We start from the raw sequence: 23150 nt of genomic DNA, 5'->3' as shown, positions 1-23150 counted from the left end.
AATGCAGAAATGATTAGATTCCTAAACATGCATAGTCACTAAGCTTTTGATTTAAGGTGGTTTGTCTAAGTTAATAAAACATTGACAATTTCAAAGTTAGGTTGTTTTCACAAAGCTGATTTTAATGAAGAATTAGCTCCTATTTCATTTAGTTGATCCCCCTGAGTTTAACAACTTTTTCCGACTTTCTGAAAAATAAGAAAATTCCTGTCTGAGGATATGACATTGGGACATCAGAGCCGAACTGCAGCATGTGAAGCAGTCTCAGACAAAGATAATAGTTCTAAGAGTTCTTAACTGCAGCAGATTGAGACCAGTTTGCGAACATTGAAATGTAGCATTCACGATAATACATTTCTGCCATAAGGGCCACAAAGGGAGCAGAAGCCACCCGCTCTAGTATTTACTCCTGTGAATGAGTGAAACACGCCCCCGTCGTTCTCCCTGCCTTTCTCCTCCTCAGCTTTCTCTCCCTCCCTCCTTCTCCCTCCATTAAGTCACACAGAAGGCCGTAATTCATTTTCGCAAATGCCATTCTGCAGCCGTGAGGGAAGTACCGAAAATGATGAGGCATTTCCCTGCAACCTTATAAATCTCAACATACAGCTGCCCCATGAAAACCTCCACACTCCTATAGGCTTCACACCTACTCAAATGAATCGTAAGCAGAGATGTAATGAGGGGTAAAGCCTTGAACTTGGCTTACCAGTCAACTTTTATTTTCACAGCTACTCAACAATTTAAACTGCCATGAAGCCTTCATACTTAAGCCATTTTTAAGGCATGTCAATAATAATGACTTTTTACAGTAATTAAGGAAAGCAGTGAGGGTTTTAAAAACACTTTTGGCCAACTCTATTATCCCAGAACGTGAAAAAGTGCTCCGACCCAGCTGTGTTCAGCATCTTATAGTGTCCCCGTTTCCGTTGTGTTTTGAGCTTCTTTTGAGTTTTTTTTGTGCAGTGCTTAAAGGTGGGGTAGGTAATTTTGGAGAAACCAGCTCGAGTGCGCTAGAATTTGAAAATACACAGCCGGAAAAAATCTGCCACTTCCTTACAGAGCCCCTCCTCCAACACACACGTACGTGCACATGACCAATGAGGGCACGAGATAAGTTTGTGCACAGATGGAAGTCTGACAGGCAGGTAGGCCATCCAGTTACTTTAGCCGGGCAGGCTAAAATGATTGGTCGTGCTTTTTACAGTACTACGGCTTCTACAGATGACATTTTCTTATGGATTTGTTGTCAAAGCACTTAAGATATTCATTGCTATCGGGATGTTAAGAGCATTCCATGCAATATAACAAAAAGTGTATCTTGAGCCGGTTTCTCAAACGTACCTACCCCACCTTTAATGTACAACCTGCGCATGTTTTGTCAAGTTAGTGAATGTTTTCTAAATTATGTGTCAAGTTGGTAAATATGTTTCTTCATTTGCATGTGTTTTGGCCTATGGTTTTGGCACATTTTATATCTGCATTGTTTCTGAAAATGCAGCGCATTTCTCCTAATGTAAGTGTTTTATACCATTGTAGCGCGTTTGGCCCTGTCAGCCACCGTGGTCATTTTTGCATATCTTTGTAAAATGTAGCATTTCTTTTTGGTCGTTTTGTGCCTCTGTGCTAGTTATGTGTCACTTTGTAGTGATTTTGTGTGGTCTTTTCATTTATTTTGTCGCTTTGGCTATCTTGTTGTTTATTTGTCTATCTCTTTGGTGATTAACTTTGCAACTAGAAATATGAGCAGTCACTGCATACGTTTGTTCAGATTCTAACAAGCCAACTATCACCTCCCACCTCTGGCAGGGGAGACCCCACCCCGGCCCCTGTGGGACAGCCTTACATTTCTATTAAGAAACTATCATCATTTATATGAAATAAGAAACAAGCTCAAGTGTTCGAGAAATAATGGACCTAAGCTGGTTTTTGATACCTTACTTCACTCTACAATTCTCTCTGTAATCTAATTGGATGCAACCTGATTTGTTATCCACCCATCTCCACCTCATGATCTCATACAGCGGAGAGGAAAGAGCAGTTGGAGGCTTGGAGGAGTCTGAGTGCCAGCAGATAATGCAGTGAAAGCCAGACAGACCATCATATTGATGACTCCTAGAGGCTGAGAGAATGGTGAGAAAGTCTTGGCGCCAGGTGGACATTAGTCTGAGAGGACATTAAGCCTCCTACTTAAAGAAAAACAGCAACGCTCTGATGAAAAGGAGAGCAGGAAATATGAATGCAGTTAATATCATAGAGGTGATTTTTGTTGTTGTTTATCAAATCATAGCTTGATCTGAAAGTACGTTCACAAGGAAACTCCTTCTGCACTTTATCAGATACCTTCATAAATGCAATTTAATTATGAAACTTAAAGCTCTCCTATTATACAATTTGTAGGCATATATTATAGGTCTCAGATATATACATATAAAAAACATGTCTATGAAGTGTTTTGCTCAAAATGCCAAACAGATCACGCATTATAGCTGTGCCTCATATCCAGGGGTGCACATAACTTTTTTGCCCTGGTTCTCAAAGGAGCACCTGGAGATGTTGCTTGGTGCTCATCCTTAAAATGAAATAAACCGTAACTTGTGAGGGGGTCTTGACTTTATTTGCCAGGCACACGGCACTGAACACACATGCAGAGGTGAACACAGAACACACATGCAGAGGTGAACACAGAACACACATGCAGAGGTGAACACAAGACAACATTAGCACGAGCAGTAATCCTACAAGCTGTCATCACTACCCTCCTGACTGTTCTCCTCACTGTCTTCCTCTCTGTCAGACATGGTAGCTGATGATGTAGGCCTACTACTTTCTCTCTGGTTGAGTCTGTGATTAGCTGCTTGCATCCACAAGTCAACAGCTGGGTTTGGGTCGAAAGTCTCTGTTGTCATCTTAGACAAGTGGATGTAATCAAATAAGTATGTGAACATAACCAATAACCTACCATAGCCAATAACACATTTGTGTTCATTCATATCTTATTTTACCTTAACATTTATTTATGCATTTTTTGTTATCTCTCCAGTTTTAAAGATTATGTTTGGTTACTGTCCTATTGGAATGATTTCAAACCTGTTTATCCCAATAATTAATAAAGGAGTGCCTTGGAAATATGTGTTTACATAAATTGCGACCAAACTGTTTGAACTTAGACTAAAGTTAACTATCTAAACACTCAAGAGTCCTTTACCTCACTGAGCTGTAGTTATCAGCCTCTCAGTCTGACTGGAGAGGACTCTCCCTCCACATTATTGTAGAAACATCTTCTTCTTATATCCGTTAGAGCAGCTAGCACCAGATTCTAATAACAGCGCCGGTATCGGTGCACCCTCCCTCTCTCCCTCGCATTTTGGCTGTGAGCTGCGGGTGCCAGATAAGCCAACATCCCCCATTTTCATCACTTACATCACTTACACTTACATCGTACAGAGCAAATGAAAAGTGTAACCGGGGTGAAAAGGGTGTTACATTTACTTAATTATGAATATTGTTACATCAAGGCCGAAAATTAGGATGAGCCCCAACGGTCAAAAATGTTTTTTTCGCTCCCAGAACTGCCAGCGCAGCGCCCCCCAGATCTGGCACCCTAGGCGAACATCTATAACGCCAGGGCTACGGGCCGGCCCTGAGTTCATATGCAACTCGCAAATATCTTTCTCTCTGGCCGTTTCTCAATCGCGAGGATGCTGGCTTGGTAGTCGTGTACTTCCAAGTCACTTCCTTCAGAAACGAAGCAAGTATACTTCCAACTTAAGCCACGGCTACGGAAAACGAAGAAGAATGGAACAGGCTAACAAGTGTGCCACTCTCTCTAACGGTTTCAACATAAACTGTACCAAAAATAAATACCTCACGATGTCTATCTAATTATGAACTTGCTTTACTTTCACGGAACACATTTTTGGTGATAACAAACAAATGTAACAAATAAACATATTTACCAACACATGTTCTACGCCACTACATACTTACATTTAAATGTGTGCTGCGTCGGTTCAGCCATTCTCCGCAAGGGTATTTGAAATTGGTCCGTGCCCAAAGCATTGTGGGGATTTTAAGGACGCGAAGTCTACCCATGTGCAGCCTCGAAATTTCCCCCAAACCAAGGACGCGGCCTCGGTGGAATTCCAAGTATACTGGAGATTGGAACAGTCCTTCGGCGGCACTCGATGACGTAGCATCTTTGAAATATTGTACCTCGCGATTGAGAAACGGCCACTCTCTCTCTCTCCTCTCTCTCTCTATGTTGGTACGTAAATGCGCCTTTTTTTAAATGACCCGTTGCTCTTTTTTTGGCGGAGGTGCGCACCAGTTATGTGCAGCCCTGCTCATATCCCTCTATTTCGACCTATGATTTCGACCCTATTAGAGAAGTGCTGATTCTGTATGGGCATAATTTGTGTATATTTAGCGTATTTGCAGATCCGTTTTACATTTGCAAATTTATTTGTGAGTTTGCAAATCTTTAAATGCATTTGTGGATGGTGTTTTACATTTACAAATCATATATTTACACACAAATAATTGTTATGTTCACACAAATTATGAGACATATCTATGCCCATAATTCTGGGTCAATAGCTATGGGGCCACGCCCCCTTTGGAGAACACATGCAGCAGAGCTGCACAGAGTAGCAGATTCCCAGCTAAATGCTACCGTGATGAAATCCCATATCATGTTTAAAACCACATCAAGGATTATTTCTGAAACAGTATGGAGCTCAAATGCTTTTTCTCTTGTTGGTTTAAGGTGGGTGAGTACCTTTTTATATCCTGCTTTTTTATACTCTCTCCAGTACAGGTTAGCTCTGAGTGTTAGCGATGCTTGCTAATGTAAACAAAGACGGTATTACTTCCAAAAGACGTCATGCATTGTTTCTGATAGCGATGTTTCTGATAGGGCCATGGGTGTAAAGCATGTAAAGCCAGCCCACATTTCCGATATTACGTCATATCGGACGCAAATCTGGATCAGCTCCGTTGTACTCCCGTTGTTAGAGATTTGGGTATGGAGGAAAAGAGAGAGGGCTTTGTTTTCTGACACTTTGTGAGTTCCCTGACACACCGGGGACATATTTATGTATAAAAGACATACAAAAGTGCATTTCGCATGATAGGAGACCTTTAAGCTGAAGTTCCTTTTAAAGACACTTTTTACACTCATCATGAGAGAGCAAGTTGACACTGCTTGTGTAGAATTTGTTCTTGGAAGAGATGTGACTGTTGATGCACTACTGGGTAAATAAGCAGAATAAATTGTCATTACTGGATGACAAAAGAGTACACCATGAAGGAGGATATGATCCTTTGACCTTTTTACTGATGATACTGTTTTTGCCATTTCCCACTTTCTTTGGAGAATAAAATGCTTTATGCCCTCTGAAAGGGTCATAGAGCGGCATCACTGTATGTAGTTCATACGTTACACAAACATTTGCAGAGCAGTTCCCCAGTATCTAAACAGGGCTCGACAGTAATGGTTGCCAGGTTGCCATTGGCAACCATTCAGAAAAAATGTCAACCACTTCTTGGCCTTTGGTTGCCATCAGTGGCAACCAGTTTCTAACATAAAGAAATATGGACAGCAAACAGCAAAATGTGCACCCAAAAAGGATACATGTTAATTATTTGTTGTATTAAGAGTGATCTTTAATTATTGTTGTGACTAGTCGGAACCTGATACTTAAGTTGCACGTGCATTGGTGTGATTACGGAGCCAGAAAGCCATGCACGTTTTACAAAAAATGGCGAAGCAAAGTAAGTTGTTTGACTGTGGGGTAAAATGTTCGGCCAACCCGTCAACATCTCAAACGAATGTTCAAAGTGATTCAACTGATAAAGCGAAAGATGAACCCGAACGAAAGCAAAGAGGACATGTGTAAAGTCTTGGGAGGCGAAATATATAAGTACATGCTGCTCAGTTGTGCATTCACTTCCGGTAAAAGTTCCTTCAAAATAAGAGTCCCGATCTTATTACTACCAAAATAAAAGTGCTTAACGAAACTTTACAATAGTGTGGCGGCACGTGGGGGGTGTTTGTTGGAAATCCTATTCAACTAAAAGCCAGACAACGCCACCTTGGGAATTGCACCCAAGAAAAAAATGATTCCCAAGTACCAACAAGGCACTCAGGTTCGTGATACTTAGGGGCAGGAGACGTGGTTCCAATTTATCAAATGTTTTATTTCTGGCATTAAAATATCATTAAAAACACCATAAGATCATTATACACACTGAAAATAAAGGGGGGGAACTCTTAATTTAGGGATGCTGAGACTTTGCTGTTCCTGCATCAGGAACAGTGTAGTCTCTGTGTCCACTTAACATCAATTCAAACACCATGACACAATTCCATCAGATTAATGATAACAACCTAGAGGACATTAGGCCTATACAACTTCTGAAATCCTCCTCCTGCTGCCTTGATATTATTCCAACATAATTTTTCAAAGATGTTTTGCCTTGCATGGCCTCAGATCTACTTCATATAGTAAACAAATCTCTTCACTCAGGTATTTTTCCACAGGCCCTGAAAACTGCAGTCATTAAACCGCTCTTAACCCTTAGATGCATAATGGCGCGTTTCCACTGCAGCGGGTAGCTCGCTTTAAGCATGCCGAGCCGTGCGGGGCCCGTTTTTGGTTGCGTTTCCACTTGGCCTAGTTTTGGCCCGGGGCTACTTTTTCACCTTTTTTCTGGCCCGACTAAATCGTGGTTCTAGGGCCAGGAACAACCAGGCTGAGTATGCTAAACTAGAGAGTGAATCGCTGGCAAGGGGGCTACAACTACAACAAGATCAACATATTTGACCGTGATTTAATTGTAATACACGTTTCAAAATGATGCCGAAGTAACAACATACTGATACCGGTTAGTAAAAACCATGAATTAATGCTTTGACAAGTCTGCAGACAGACGGCAGGCGAAAAACCCTTTTAAAATGCGTGTTTTCTAGATGGAGCTTGGCTAAGCTAACGTTATATATGCTCCGACCGTCCACACTCACAACAACGGCCTATACAGACATAAATAAACCAGCGACTGTATTCGCCATGACACAGGCAGTCTGTGGTTTGTACTTGTTTAACTTTTGTCTAGTTTCTGAACAGATATGAAGAGCTGTGAGCTCTGAGTGCTAAGAGCTAACGGCTGTGTTGTTTTTCTGGGGCTCTCATTGAAGATGACGTCACGGCTCCGCCTACACTGCGTTACTATAGTAACTGCCCCAGTTCCTAAACTGTAATGGAAGCGCAGCATTAAAGTGAGCCGGGCCTAAAATAAGGCCTAACCAAACCGAGCGAGGCCTGCAGTGGAAACGCGCCATAAGTGGGGTCAAAAATGACCCCGAGGGTTGTTATTCTTCAAAATCTCTGAAATTAAAAGTTTTTACACTTCCATATTCCAGGTATTCCTCATAAAACATGTTTGTGACTTGAGGCCATTTTAATTTTTTTAAAGGTTTTTATACATTTTAAGAAATTGCAGTTTTTATGTCAGTTTTTCATAAGCGGGGTCAAAAATGACCCCTAAGCATTTCCTACAGAATCTCAAGGGTTTGCTTTGGGAACCTTTGATTCTTACCAACTGTGACTGTCAGGATACATTTTCTGTCCCACTTACACATCTGATGCCTGCAGTCTCACCACCAGGAGGTCAGTTTGACACAGCAGCATACATGTAAGTATTATCTTCATTTATCAACTCCATGACTTTTCTGTGATAGAGTATCATGTTGGTCAACAAAGTAGACACTAGTAAGCTAACTACAAAATAATGTTAGTAGTAATGTTAGTACTCTGTTAGCTAGCTAACATTACACTAGCTTACTAAGCTAGCTAACATTACACTATCTTACTAAGCTAGCTAACATTACACTAGCTTAGTAAGCCAGCTGATATTACTGCATTTGTTGTGTAGAGACTCACTGTATTCATAATTCCTTCTAATAAAAGCTAACCTGTTAGGTAACCTATTATATGATTATTGAATATTGATTGGTGTGTGTGTGGGTGTGTGTACACACATGCATGTCTGTGCCTTTACTTACTTAGATAGCTACATATTGATTTATAGTTTTGTGTGTCATTCAAACATTGTCTGTTTTATGTTTTCTCATCTAGACTATCATGGCTACTTGGAGGCCAGCTAGGATACCCGAAGACGTTGCTCGAGATATGATCCTGAACGGATGGGATGAAGAGCCCATCGGTGGGATTGACTCGGGATCTGACATCTCAGATGTAGAGGATCCAGATTATTGTCCACATGTCAGGCTGTCTGGGAACCAACCTGCCCCTGCCGAACAAGATCAGTCAGACACGGAGGAGTCCTCTGAGTCCTCCGAAGAGGAAATGGATATTGTGTCCAACAGAATGAGCCGCAAGGGCTCTTACTGGGCAGAGTTACCTCCCACCCAGGCTAAAACAGCAAGCCACAATTTACTGAGAAGTCGGTCAGGGCCTGCACCTGGGTTTAGCACCGTCTCTCCAATAGATGCATGGAATGCCTTTTATTGTGGCCAGCCTAAGGCACACCTGTGCAATAATCATGCTGTCTAATCAGCATCTTGATATGCCACACCTGTGAGGTGGGATGGATTATCTCGGCAAAGGAGAAGTGCTCACTATCACAGATTTGTTCAGATTTGTGAACAATATTTGAGAGAAATGGTTATTTTGTGTATATAGAAAATGTTTTAGATCTTTGAGTTCATCTCATAAAAAATGGGAGCAAAAACAAAAGTGTTGCATTTATATTTTTGTTCATTGTAGAAGAGGTGTTGAGATGCACAAACATGGAGGGAAGAAGAGTCGCATCAAACAGAGGAAAAGAGTGGACAAATCTAAGCAAAGAGGAGCTTCATTGGATTGACCATTCTTGCAGGAAGTGAGAAAAACTGGGATGTACCAATCCGTGTGCTCTTTGGGAGTCCTCTACACAACCCAATGTACACGGCCACAATGTCAATTGGACGTTTCCAAGATATTCGCCGTTTGCTGCGCTTTGATGACAAGAGGACCAGAGCCTCCCGACTGGAAACAGACCACATGACAGCCTTCCGCTACATATGGGACCTGTTACTGGTCAACTGCAGGCAGAAATTCATCCCCAGTGATTGTGTCACAGTGGACGAACAACTTGTACCATTTCGAGGGAGGACCAAGTTTTTGCAGTATATGCCAAGCAAGCCTGCCAAGTACGGCATAAAGATATTCTGGGTTTGTGATGCACGCACCCCTTATGCAATTGATGGAATTGTGTACACAGGGAGACAATCAGGGGAAGAAGTCCAGAAGAATCTAGGGGAAAACACTGTCTGTCAGTTGTGCAGTGGATTCAGACACACAGGTCGCAACATCACCACAGACAACTTCTTCACCAGTGTGCCTCTTGCAGAGCATCTCCTGGAGAAGGGTCTGACTATTGTGGGAACGTTGCGACAGAACAAGCCAGACATCCCTCCAGTCATGAAGGCTTCCAAGTCGAGGAAGGTCCACAGCACTGAATTTGGGTTCAATGTCAGCATGACCATGATCAGCTATATCAGAAAAAAGGGAAAGGCTGTACTGCTTCTCAGCACAATGCACCACAGCAAGATGGTGGATAAAAACAGCCAAAAGAAAAAAACAGAAATAATCCTCTTCTACAACCAGACCAAAGGAGGTGTAGATACCGTTCACCAGATGGTTGGCTACTACACCTGCAAGCGCCAGACACAGAGGTGGCCCATGGTGCTGTGGTACAACATGATTGATATAGCCACTCTAAACGCCTACTCATTTTTCAGGGCTCAGCACCCTGACATTTCCACAGGTATCACCAACGCACGGCGACATTTCCTCACAGAGCTCTCAAAGGAGCTTGTGACTCCTCACATGAAAAGTCGACTGGAAGATGCCCCGAACCTACCAACCTACATCACTGAAGCAATGGGAAGGTGTGGAGTGACAATAGCTGCAAACCAGCAACAGGAGAGAAGCATAGAGGGCCAACAGAAGAGAAAGAGGTGCCAGATGTGTCCAAGAAACAAAGATCTTAAAGCCACCAATTGCTGTTGGAAATGCAGTACCCCAGTGTGTAATGGTCACAGCCAAAAGCAAATAGTTTGTGACAACTGCACACGGTGAATAGAGAAAATACGTTTGTGTGGGCACATGTCAGTGGACAGTGTTCTGGTCTTATGTATGTTCATTCTCTTTTTTGTCCTCCAGAGAGATGGACATACTAACAATAATTTTTGAAGATTTTTGATGTTATTTCTTGTGATATTTTTTAATAAAAAGTTATAAATAAGCATGTTAAATGTAAAATCAGTCTTTTGTTGACCCAAAAATAATATAATCACCTTTAACCAAAATTAAAGAATTTGTTTTAATTCATTGCAAAAACACATTGATTCTAATTGGGGTCATTTTTGACCCCACTCATTGAAGAGTGTAGGTATTGGTCGTTCATGCATCCAAGGGTTAAAAAAGAATAATCTAGATGCTTCAGTAATGAACAATTACAGGCCCATATCAAACCTCCCATTTCTAGGTAAAATCATTGAAAAAGTTGTTTTTCAACAGTTGAGTAATTTCTTGCATTTAAATAACTGTTTCGATGTGTTCCAGTCAGGCTTTCGTCCAAACCACAGCACTGAGACTGCTCTTGTAAAGGTCTTTAATGACATCCACTTAAACACAGACAGTGGCAGAACTTCAGTGTTAGTATTATTAGATCTCAGTGCTGCGTTTGACACTGTTGACCACAGCATATTACTAGACCGACTGGAAAACTGGGTGGGACTTTCGGAAACAGTTCTAAATTGGTTTGAATCCTACTTAAAGGACAGAAACAACTTTGTTTCTATAGGTAAATACACATCTGAGTTGACAAATATGACATGTGGGGTTCCTCAAGGCTCCATCTTGGGGCCTCTTCTCTTTAACGTCTACATGCTACCACTGGCTCAGATAATGAAAAACAATAAAATAAGTTACCATAGCTATGCAGATGACACACAAATTTACGTAACAATTTCACCAGGAGACTATGCTCCAATTCAAACACTGAGTAAGTGCATTGAACAAATCAATGACTGGATGTGTCAGAACTTTCTCCAATTAAACAAAGATAAAACTGAGGTAATGGTTTTTGGAGCCAAGTCAGAACGTATAAAAGTTAGCGCTGAGCTTCAGTCTGCAATGTTCAAAACAACAGATAAAGCCAGAAATCTAGGTGTAGTCATGGACTATGACCTGAGTTTCAACAGTCACATTAAAACGGTTACTAAATCAGCCTACTATCACCTAAAGAATATATCTAGGATTAAAAGACTAATGTCACAGCAGGATTTGGAAAAACTTGTCCATGCTTTTATCTTCAGTAGACTTGACTACTGCAATGGTGTCTTCACAGGTCTCACTAAAAAATCTATTAGGAAGCTGCAGCTGATTCAGAATGCCGCTGCTCGACTAAGAAAAGTGGATCACATCACTCCTGTTCTGAAGTCTTTACACTGGCTTCCTGTGTGTCAAAGAATAGATTTCAAAATACTGCTGCTGGTTTATAAAGCACTGAATGGTTTAGGCCCAAAATACATTTACATTACATTACATTACATTGCATTTAGCTGACGCTTTTGTCCAAAGCGACTTACAATAAGTACATTCGACCAGGAAGACACAACCTTGAAGAAAACAGAATCATATAAGTATATCAGGTTTCATAGAGCCAAACATTTCAAGTGCTACTCAACTGGCTTTAGGTAATCCAGTCCTTTATTGGTATAAAAGTGCTTCGTTAATCGTTCTAACGCTCGAAGTGGAGTCGAAAGAGATGAGTTTTCAGTTTGCGCCGGAAGATGTGCAAGCTATCTGCCGTCCTGATGTCAATGGGGAGCTCATTCCACCATCTTGGAGCCAGGATAGCAAACCCACGTGTTTTCGCCGATGGGAACTTGGGTCCCCCTCGCAGCGAGGGCGCAACGAGTCGTTTGGCTGATGCAGAGCGTAGTGCACGCGCTGGGGTGTACGGTTTAACCATGTCCTGGATGTAAGGGCCAGATCCATTCGCAGCACGGTAAGCAAGTACCAGTGTCTTGAAGTGGATTCTAGCAGTTACCGGAAGCCAGTGAAGGGAGCGGAGGAGCGGAGTGGTGTGGGAGAATTTAGGAAGGTTGAAAACCAGACGAGCCGCTGCATTCTGGATGAGCTGCAGAGGTCGGATGGCACATGCAGGTAGACCAGCCAGGAGGGAGTTGCAGTAGTCTAGGCATTTCTGACCTCCTGCTAAATTATGAACCATCCAGATCTCTCAGGTCTTCAGGGACTGGTCAGTTTCTGTCCCCAGAGTCAGAACTAAACATGGTAAAGCAGCGTTCAGTTATTATGCTCCAAATATCTGGAACAAACTCCCAGAAACCTGCAGGTCCGCTGCAACTCTGACTACTTTTAAATCCAGGCTGAAGACTTTTCTTTTTGTCGCTGCTTTTAATTGAACTATTCATATCTTAGACTGCACTGTAACTTGTATCCATGTATTTTTTCTTTTAATGTTTAATTTATTAGCTTTTCTTTTTAATGACTGATTTTAAATGCCATTTTCTTTCATTTTTTGTAAAGCACTTTGAATTGCCTTGTGTTGAAAAGTGCTATATAAATAAACTTGCCTTGCCTTGCCTACCAGTGGATGGAGGTGACGAGGGGTGAGAGGGATCCCAACATAGTATATAAAGGCACCCGTGATCACTACACACTCACACGAAGGAACACAAATCAGGGGGGAGCACGACACACAAAGGGGGAAGCCACCACCGGGGACACCAGCACCACACCTTTGGCTCTCAGCAACTAAGAGGGGCAAACAAGAAACAATTACTGGGATAAACAGTAAACACAAATTAATACACAGACCAACACATAAGATAAGTACAAGACAATAAAAAGTCAAGAATACTACAAAATACTGATTTCAAATAACTGAAATAAACAAAACAAATTTAAAGCAACAGGGTCGAAAACTAAACCAAAGAAACGAAAATCAACCTAACAGTCTACTTAATCTTGAATTAAATAAACAAAACAACCTTAACTCAATGAAATAACTAATCATGAACAGAGATTAATCGAACAGTCCGCGATAACAATGTTTAAAATATGGCCCTGTAATGAAGAGCAAAGGCACAGTGATACCAAGAGGCTGGTACAGACAATGTAGGCCAAGAGCAACACCCGCCAGACAGTAGTGTAGCGGTGAAGCACAGTAGCGTGGCGTGGGAAAAAAATTAGGGGAAGCCAATAATACGTCCTTTCTTTTGGGTCGGGGGTGTGGTGGTCAATGTAATAACGTAACCAGATGAGTGATTACAGCACCCGGTATCATTTTACACACATTTGTATCATACAGATGCAGGACTTACACACGCCTGTTATCTAACCGACAGGTCCGCATGCACTCTCCAGCCCAAACTCTAATAAGCATTCATTCACAAACTAAATCAGGAGACCTTTAACGTTTTACGTCCGATTCGCTCCTTTTTTCCTCGCTGTACACAGCTCCAGTTTGGGCATTGGCCTGTCATCAGATTGTATTTGTTGTTGCTGCTGTAGCGGAAGTTTAGTACAATTATTTTTGATGAAATACTCCAAATCTCCACCCTCCATAATTGCACTTGCTTCAGTTGCTTGCTACTTTCTAACGGCGGTGAGAGTGATGCAGTGACGCTATCTATCTTCTATCGATTAGATTTATGAGTCGAAAATTATAAAAGTAGGGTAGACATGTGGATATTATCCGACTGAACAAAACGTGCATTTATCTAACAGGTTCGTTTTCCACTGACCTTATTTCGAGCTATTTTCCTAAATCCTATGGAGAAATCCCGTTGCTTTTTTGTCGAGGGAAACCGGGAACCTTGAGGGAAACCGAGCGCAGTTTACTTCCGGATTTTAGGACGCGTCACTGCAACACTAAGTTGATGCGATTTGATTGGATTGTGAGGCAAGGGAAGCCAGCCGCCTCTGGCTTCCCTTGGCATGGCCCTGACCAATCACAGGTTGGCAGGGGCATCACGTGAGACTCATCTGATTGGTCAATCCCTCCATTTTTTTTCACCAAGGGAAGCCAGATTCGGCTGAGTGAGTGCAATGTGAGTGCAATCTACTGTTTCACCATAACATCTAGAGGGGCGCTGTTTGTTTCACTCTTTGTAAAATACTCAATGAGAATGGGGGAGAGACGGGCCGGCAGCAACACACAGCAAAGGAGAATTATCGAAACAAAACAAAGTGTTTTTATTTATTTATTTAAATTATAACTACAATCCGAAAAAACAGGGGAAGCCTGGCTTCCCTTGGCCTCCGGGAGAAAACGCCACTGGTGAAGCACAGTAGGGCAGGCAAGCCGGCTGTGTAGACCAGCAGTCCAGGCAACAGTCACGGAGCGTCCACACTACAGCTTCAAAAAAAGCTTGGAGCTGGGCGTGTCTGAAGCTTGGGGATTTTATTCAAGCAACGCGACCAACAACCAATCACATGAATCTCCCGCCCCCGACATACAAAGCAAAAAACCCCGGGGATTTTATGGGAGCAATATATATATAAACTCCCCAAACAGGCGAAAACCTTACAGTTTCACCCACTGTCTCTGCCACCTCCCTCCATGCCTGGTTCCTCCGGTTTGTATCCCGGTAGGTGAAGAGGGTCTGGTCATACAAAACCGGGTGATTCGCTACGGCGATAATTAGTTTCTCCTCCATCTTTTTTTGAAATATAGAAATGAACGATGGGATATCTCTCCCAGCTTAGACGCGGTTTGATTAGCTACGGCTTGAGCTGTCAGATTTTCCGAAACGGGATTTGATTGGCTGGCGTTGGCTACTCCGGCGTCTCCGACGGAGACGGACCGCAATGCTACCCAAAATTCAGTTCGGCGAAAAATCGAGGCAACGTGACGTCACCCCATTCAAAGTGAATGGGCAGATTGAAGCTGTCGACGCTGTAGTGTGGACGGGCCGTCAGGCAGGGAAGACACTCGTAAACTTAGAGCAGTAGTGGATGCAACACAGACGTGGAGGCAAAACAGACGTCCTTTATCACGCTTCCAGCGCAGAGCTGGAAGAAACTAGTGACTTGCTCAATTCATTTTTGAGGGATCTGTGAAGAACATGACAGCAGCTGCACTACTGGTGTTCTCATTCATAACACTCCGTTCGATGTCTCACTATGGGATGCGCCTCATCGCGGAGCAAACAGAAGCATCAATCTCATTACGCCAATCCTGATTGGCTGGTGATCTTGACGTCAGCGTCAGGGAATTCACCCCCTATAAGTAGCTTGCGCCACGACGCATGCATCATTCAAACACCTCTTCTCGCTTCAGAGCACATCTCTATAGTAGCCGGACAAGCTTAACGGTCCACAGACTGAACCCAAATATAACCATTTCGGTCGACGGGCGCTCGCCGGCTACTCCTTCTGCTTCGCAAGAAGACGGTAATACTAACGCCAGTTAGTATTAAAATCGACCTCGCCGTTTCTTTCCCCGGAAAGTAAGGTAAGGTTTTGATTTTTCTCAAGCTAGCTACGCACCTGTTGCTAGCTAGCTTCCCCTTACTACCGACACCACGGTAGCGAGGACGCTTTTCTTTTTCTCTCTCACGGAGGAGAAAATGATTAGAAGTATATTGACACACCAGTCAATATTCTTTGAGAACAAAGGACCCACACCGTCCCTTTTTCTCCGGATTAAGGACGGGTTGGTAACACTTTTTCTCTCAACGACGTACCTGTTACGAGCGGGTCCTCTCCACGCCACGAGCCGAACAAGATGGACGCCTCTCCCCCTCACACCAGAAGAGTCAGGGATTCGGGGGCTCGGTCATGCGGCTGCGGGTTGAAGATAGCAGGCACAGACTCACACCAGGTCTGCTCGTTCTTCCTCGGGCTGGAACACGCCCAGGAGGCTATCGACAACCCCGGCTCGTGCGGGCATTGTGCCCTTTTCACCCGAAAGAGCCTCCACCGACGGCTAGCACACCAAGCTATCTTGTTGGAACAGGACTCCCTCATCTCCACTGATTCGCCGTTTGGCAATCAAGACACGGGGGCATCCGCCGCAGAGACTGAGCCCCTCACTGTGTCGGTCTGGGGCTCACTAACAGCGGCAGCTGCGGAACCGGGATCCCACGCCGTGTCAGGCCGGGACCCGGTGGCGGCAAGAGACGCGGGAACGGAGCCCCACGCCTCACCAGGCGGGAGCTCCCGGCGAGACCTCACCATGGTCTCGCCCGCAGAGGCTCGGCCTGCTCCGCATACCGCCGATGGAACTGCTGGTGGCAGCCCACCTCCTACCGAGGATGGGCCCGTCACCAAGCAGGAACCCCACGCTGCCAGCGAAGGTGGACCGTTTCCAGTCGACCATGACTGAACGGTCCTACAGAGCCGCAGCGTTGTCCGCCAGGGCTCTGAACGTTTCCTCACTGCTAACCGCATACCAAGCGGAGCTCTGTGAGGATATGTTGAGTAATCCTGGACCGGCCGTTCTGGATGAGTTGGCCGCGGTCACAGACATTTGTCTCCGTGTCCAACGCTGCGCCGTCCAGGCCACGGGCAAAACAATGGGGATCATGGTGGTGCAGGAAAGAGCTAGATGGCTCAACCTCACCAACCTCCCAGACCGGGAAAAGGAGGATGTGCTTGACATGCCCATCGTTCCCGAGGGGATTTTCGGCTCCGCTCTTGCCTCCATGCAGAGGAGATGCGAGTCGAAAAAGAAGGAGGACGAGGCCCTCCACCTCTGCCTCCCTCGAAGGGCCCAGCCGCTGCCTTCGCAGCGGCAGCCCTTCGTCCAAGCTGCTCCGAACCCTGCTCGGTTCAAAATACCGAAAACGCAGAGGTCGCAGTCCGCCCCGAGTCCCCAGCCCAGGCAGGGGATGAGGGCGAGCTGGCCTAGAAAATCTCCGGTTCCGGCTGCAGCCCAGGCGCAGCCAACCCAGAATTTCGGCCAGCAGTCAAGGAAGAAGAAGCGAGCGGCGTGACAGCCCCTCCTTCTCCCCTCTGTGACAGAGCTGGAAGTCTACGGTTCCCCAGCTCTAAATGTGTTCCCGCCGCCTCGAGAGATGCCTCAACACCATCCTCAAGTCCGCGTAAACACATGTCACACACTTATTGATTTTTCTGTCATAAAACATTTGCCGCTGACGCATCCAGGCTTCGAGCCAAGGGCGCAGCTTGAAAATGAAAAGAAAAACAATAAACAGTCCGTCAACTGTTCCCCTTCTGAGAGCAGCTACGGCCTCTCTCAAAGGGAGGACAATTGACGGGTCTGTGAAGGCACCACCGTCACGCGCATTCACAGTGCCGGCTGGGGCTGTAAAGGCACCACCGTCATGCGCATGCGCAGTGCCGGCTGGGGTCGTGAAGGCACCACCGTCACGCACATGAGCAGTGCCGGCTGGAGCTGTAAAGGCACCACCGTCACGCGCATGCGCAGTGCCGGCTGAGGTCGTGAAGGCACCACCGTCACGCGCATGTGCAGTGCCGGCTGAGGTTGTGAAGGCACCACTGTCACGCGCATGCGCAGTGTCGGCTGGAGCTGTAAAGGCACCACCGTCACTTGCATGCGCAGTGCCGGCTGGAGCAGTAAAGGCACCACCGTCACGCGCATGCGCAGTGCCGGCTGGAGCCGTAAAGGCACCACCGCCACGCGCATGCGCTGTGTCGGTGGGGATTGTCGAAATGGGGCACCACAGTGCTCAGACACTGGAGGGCCCCATAAAACAACAAATAGAGACTCAGAGGGGAAGAGACGTGACATCTCAGCTGGCTCTAAGGAGCATACAGCGGGAGATGCTCACGACATCTGCTTGGGTTTCTCAAGACAGTTACACGGAGCTACAGACTCCAAGTCACCGTCACCCCCCCCTCGCTTCTCGGGCATTCTGCATTCGCAGGCCCGAGGAGAGTCAGCCCATATTCTGGAGAGAGAGATTCTCTCACTCCTAGAAAAGAGGGCTATATCTATTGTACCCGCCGAGCAGAGTCAGGGCGGCTTCTATTCCAAGTACTTCCTCGTTCCCAAACGGGGAGGGAACGGAATTCGGCCAATACTTGATTTGAGGGCTCTGAACAAATATCTAAAAAGATATAAGTTCAGAATGCTCACTCACACATCTCTGCTGCGGCTCGTGCGACAAGACGACTGGTTTACATCAGTCGACCTGAAAGATGCGTATTTTCACATCCCAGTATATTACCCGCACAGGAAATATCTGAGATTCGCATTTCAGGGGATCTGTTATGAATACAGAGTACTCCCCTTCGGTCTGTCTCTCAGTCCAAGGGTGTTTGTACGATGTACGGAAGCCGCGATAACCCCGTTAAGACAACAGGGTATTCGCCTGGCGACCTACCTAGACGACTGGCTGCTTCTCGCACAGTCGGAGCAGGAGGCTGTTACGCAGACAAATGTCCTCGTAAAGCACCTGCTCAACTGGGTTTCATAATAAACACAGAGAAGAGCATGTTGTGCCCCGCGCAGACTATACTCTTCCTGGGTTTACGCCTGAACTCAGTGCCCTTTTCAGCTCGCTTGTCAGCGGAAAGAGTGAAAGCTTTCAGAGCTTGTCTCGCTCTTTTCCAGCTGCGCAAACATGTTCTCTTCAGATCATGCCTGCGATTGCTGGGGCTCATGGCGTCAGCCATCCTGGTCGTACGACTGGGACGCTTACACATGAGGGCGCCATGGCGCGCGGAGAGTTATGGTTACTGTGAAATGCGTAATGGCACTGCGCCACTGGCTGCACCCGACTTTTCTAGTACGAGGTGTGCCTATGGGTGCTGTCCTTTCACGGAAAGTGGTCACCACGGACGCATGTCTGACAGGTTGGGGAGGTATTTATGAAGGTCGCCCGGTGAGGAGTCTCTGGAGCAGAGACCTCCAGCGGGCGCACATAAATTACCTGGAGCTTTTAGCGGTGTTTCTCACCCTAAAACGCTTTCTGCCTTTCCTCAGGGGACATCACGTCCTCGTGAGGACAGACAATACGACCACAATATCGTATATTAACCGCCAAGGGGGTTTGCGTTCTCTCCAGTTACACACACTGGCGCGCAAACTGATCCTATGGAGCGGTAGACGTCTCCTCTCTCTGAGAGCGACGCACGTACCGGGAGTGATGAACCTCGGGGCAGATCTACTGTCCAGAGGTATACCACTTTATGCAGACTGGACTCTACATCCAAGGATTGTGAGCCAGCTGTGGGTGCGTTACGGCAAAGCCGCGGTGGATCTGTTCGCATCGAAAGACAACGCTCAGTGTCAGCTGTTCTTTTCGATGCGCGATCTAAATGCACCGTTAGGCGTGGATGCACTCGCGCACGATTGGCCCCCGGGCCTTCTGTACGCGTTCCCACCCCTGGCTCTGATACCCCCAACTCTGGCCAGAGTGAGAGAGCAACGCCACACACTTATCCTGATAGCTCCGCACTGGCCAGCTATGTACTGGCCAGCGGAGATATATCAGCTGCTGTGCGGGCAGCCATGGCAGCTCCCACTACGCAGGGACATACTGTCCCAAGCGGGGGGGGCGATCTTTCACCCACACCCAGAGCGCTTGGCTCTATGGGCCTGGCCCGTGAGTGGTACAATCTGAATACATTGTGACATGAAGCTGACCCTGGCAGCTGCCAAGCGAGCCAGTGGCACTCATGCGCTATCTGTACAGTCTTCATGCACTCAGTTTGCCCCAGGGCAAACAGAGTGTGGTTGAAGCCCAACCCTACCTTTATCTTAAGGCGGTTGGTTCAGGTACCACATTTGACATTGAGGCATCCTCCCCGCCACTGTATTCCTCCGGGGAACAGCGGCCGGATTTGCCGTGTCCAGCCCGTGCTTTACGCACGTAAAGGGACAGATCAAGGGTGCTTCGTCATAATGACCAACCCCTTGTGTCCTGGGCTAACCCTTATAAGGGCAAGCCTGTTACTAAGCAATGGCTCTCCCACTGGTTTGTGGAAGCAATTGCTTTGGGGCCCATATGAGTCAGAGTTCTATGGCACCCTCGGGTCCGCGAGCTCTTTCGACTCTGGGTCTGGCTGCATCCTGGGCTCTGTCCAGGATGTCTCCCATCCAAGACATTGGTGCAGCGGCGAGCTGGTCCTCGCCGCTCACTTTTGTCCGCCTCTTAACAGGCTGGACGTTCTGCTCCCAGTGTGACTCAAGCAGTGCTGGGCACCTGGTTGAGTCAGAGCTCTACCTGTTAAGTTCTGGTTGGTTTGGTGATTTTCGAGATAAGCTGACAATACGGGAGCTACAATTTCCCATAGTGAGACATCGAACGGAGTGTTATGAATGAGAACTATAGGTTACTTACGTAACCCCAGTTCTCAGAGTAACATGAAGTGAGATGTCTCACCAGACGGCCCTCCTTGCTATGGTGAAGCGAGAAGAGGTGCTTATTTTGAATGATGCATGCGTCGTGGCGCAAGCTACTTATAGGGGGTGAATTCCCTGACGCTGACGTCAAGATCACCAGCCAATCAGGATTGGCGTAATGAGATTGATGCTGTTATGTTTGCTCCGCGATGAGGCGCATCCCATAGTGAGACATCTCACTTCATGTTACTCTGAGAACTGGGGTTACGTAAGTAACCTATAGTTTTGTATACCAGCAATTGAGGGTGGACAAGTTTACTACCAATTAAGTTTCAAATAATTCTGTTAATTACTTAGTGTAAAGCATTTGAACATTATTTTGTGTCACATGTTCATTATTAAGTTGATGTATAACTGTATAGTATCTTAATTATTTAAAATACAAGGTGTTTTTAGTTTTGGCAACCAAAAGCTGATTCCTGGTTGCCAGCCTGGCAACCACTTTTAAAAGCTAGCGTTGAGCCCTGCTAAAGTACGTGTTCTCCTATTTGAGCTTAGTTCTGTTCTTTTTTTAAGAACTACAAATGTCCAGACTCAGGGGCACAATAGGGTGTGGAGAATAAAATAGTTTGGAGTTTATTTGCCTACATTTGATATCTTTGAATATCTTAAGAATAATAAAATATGTTTTTAGGCAATTTATGTGTTTCCCATTTTACTTACAGGAGACATAATGAGGCATAAAGAAGAGATGCCAGAGGGACTGACCTGAAACAGAGTTAATGAGGTGGGGAACATCACTAAGGGCCATGTCTGGCTTTGCTGCACTTTTAATAGTAAGTAAGCGCTTTGCCTCATCAGTCTGTGATACAGCATTATTTTGTAGTACAGCACATCTGTAAAAAAATTGCTCCCCGAATTCTAGCATGTGCCCTATTTTCTGATGACAGCTCCATCCCTCTGGACACACAGAGATCTAGTTTATGACCTATTTGTGAGGTCAGAAGACAGCTCGGACCTCCTGCTCCCCCCCTCACCGGGCCATCGGCTCCCCAGAGGAGGAGGTGGTGGGCAGATGCCTCGTAATCAATTTGGCCAAAGACCCATAACGACCTCGGCTGTAATTATTTAGTGTGTTTGGAGATACTCCCTCTGTCTCCATCCAAACATCACCGATGCCTGTCACTGCGCTGCCAGTTGGTCAGGCCTCAAAGGCTTTTTATTACTTGATATGTTTATTTGTAACTTTTATTTGACTTGAGCGTTTGACGTAGATTGCTTTTGAATTCAATTTAATTGAATGAGCACTACATGTTCAGGGCATGATTGTGTATGCAGTTGATTTCGCTGTATCCTGAGGTCCTCCTTGGTCTGGGGGCACCCAGGCACAAAGACAGACTGGAACCACCCACAATTACCATGTGAATGAAGGGGTGTGTGTGTGTGTAAGGGGGTGAACCCCTCATTAAGATGCTGTGTGTCCGCTGCATGAGCTACATGCAGCGGACAAAGAGGGTGCAGCCGCTCTGCAGTGTGAGGTGGGCTGTCACGGCCTCAGCTTCAGTCCTGCCAGGCTCAGGGAGGGGGGAGGGGAGCTCTCTCTCAGCAGCAGCCTATCAGATCCAATTAGCCATCACAACATGTTGGAGGGGAATCAAGCCAAAAAGAGAAGATGTCACTCTAACAGTGGTGACCAATTATACTACATCTCTTAGACTCAGTTTTGGGCAATGTTATCATAACATTTGATGTACAGAGCTATACAACTATTTTTCTACTAGGAAATTCATTGAAGATATTTATTTATTTTTACCTGGTTTTCAAGCTTTAACTTTTTTCTCTAATCCAAACAAATGAAAAGAGGTTTAAAAGTTTGATTTGCGTGCTGTATTATTATTTTAAATCATATTATTATTTTAAATCTTAATTTTAAAACAGAATAATAGCTTTTTCTGGACACTTAGGAGAATCATAGCAAGCTAAACATAACTATATCACTTTCTAGAATTGATATGGCGAAAGTGTTAGCAATAATTTGCCTATTAACTGAAATCCCCAAAACACAGAGCAACATATGTCTTTACGTTAAATCATGTTTCTGTCAACTTGACCAATGTAAGGCCAACTTTCCAGCTTTGTGTAGCTCTGTTTTGGTCTCCATCAACTCCTGAGAAGCAATATATTTGCACAATGTCGTTTGCCAACTTTCATTTGCTTACTACGCCCTTGGCAGGTAGTCAAGAGAAATGTTAAGTTGATATGAGATGAAACTGAAACTGTAAAGCTGAAAAACAAAAACCGTAACCTAAAAAATGCTAAACCCCTAAATAAAGAACTTTAAAATATGGTAAAATATCTCAAGGAGCGATGCCTTGCATGTCAATGATCCCTTTGTTAATATAAAGAATATCAATTAGATCATGTTTAATGTTGCTTTTCATTGTTTTATACACTGTATACACACGCAGTCAAATTAACCTTCATGAAGGTTATGTTCAGCTTTTATGTTTAAACCGTTTAAGAGAGGTGTTAATTCAACTGTAAGATCATTCAAATCATTTTAAATTGACGCGTTTACTTTGTGTGTGTGTTGTGCTAAACTAGTCAGGTGATATGCCGGAATTGGCTTCTGTCTTTAAAAAAAAAAGAACATCTTGTTTCAAAATATCTTCTGGTGTGCAGCAGCAAAACAGCTGTACGTGATGTTATTGGCCCTATAGGTTTCACTTCCAGAAAAAGAAATGCCTAACCGCGTGACTTGAATTCAATGAAAACAC

The sequence above is a fragment of the Gymnodraco acuticeps genome, unplaced genomic scaffold (assembly GCF_902827175.1).
Source record: "Gymnodraco acuticeps unplaced genomic scaffold, fGymAcu1.1, whole genome shotgun sequence".
NCBI classification, from domain to species: domain Eukaryota; kingdom Metazoa; phylum Chordata; class Actinopteri; order Perciformes; family Bathydraconidae; genus Gymnodraco; species Gymnodraco acuticeps.
This window is presented reverse-complemented; position numbering follows the sequence as displayed.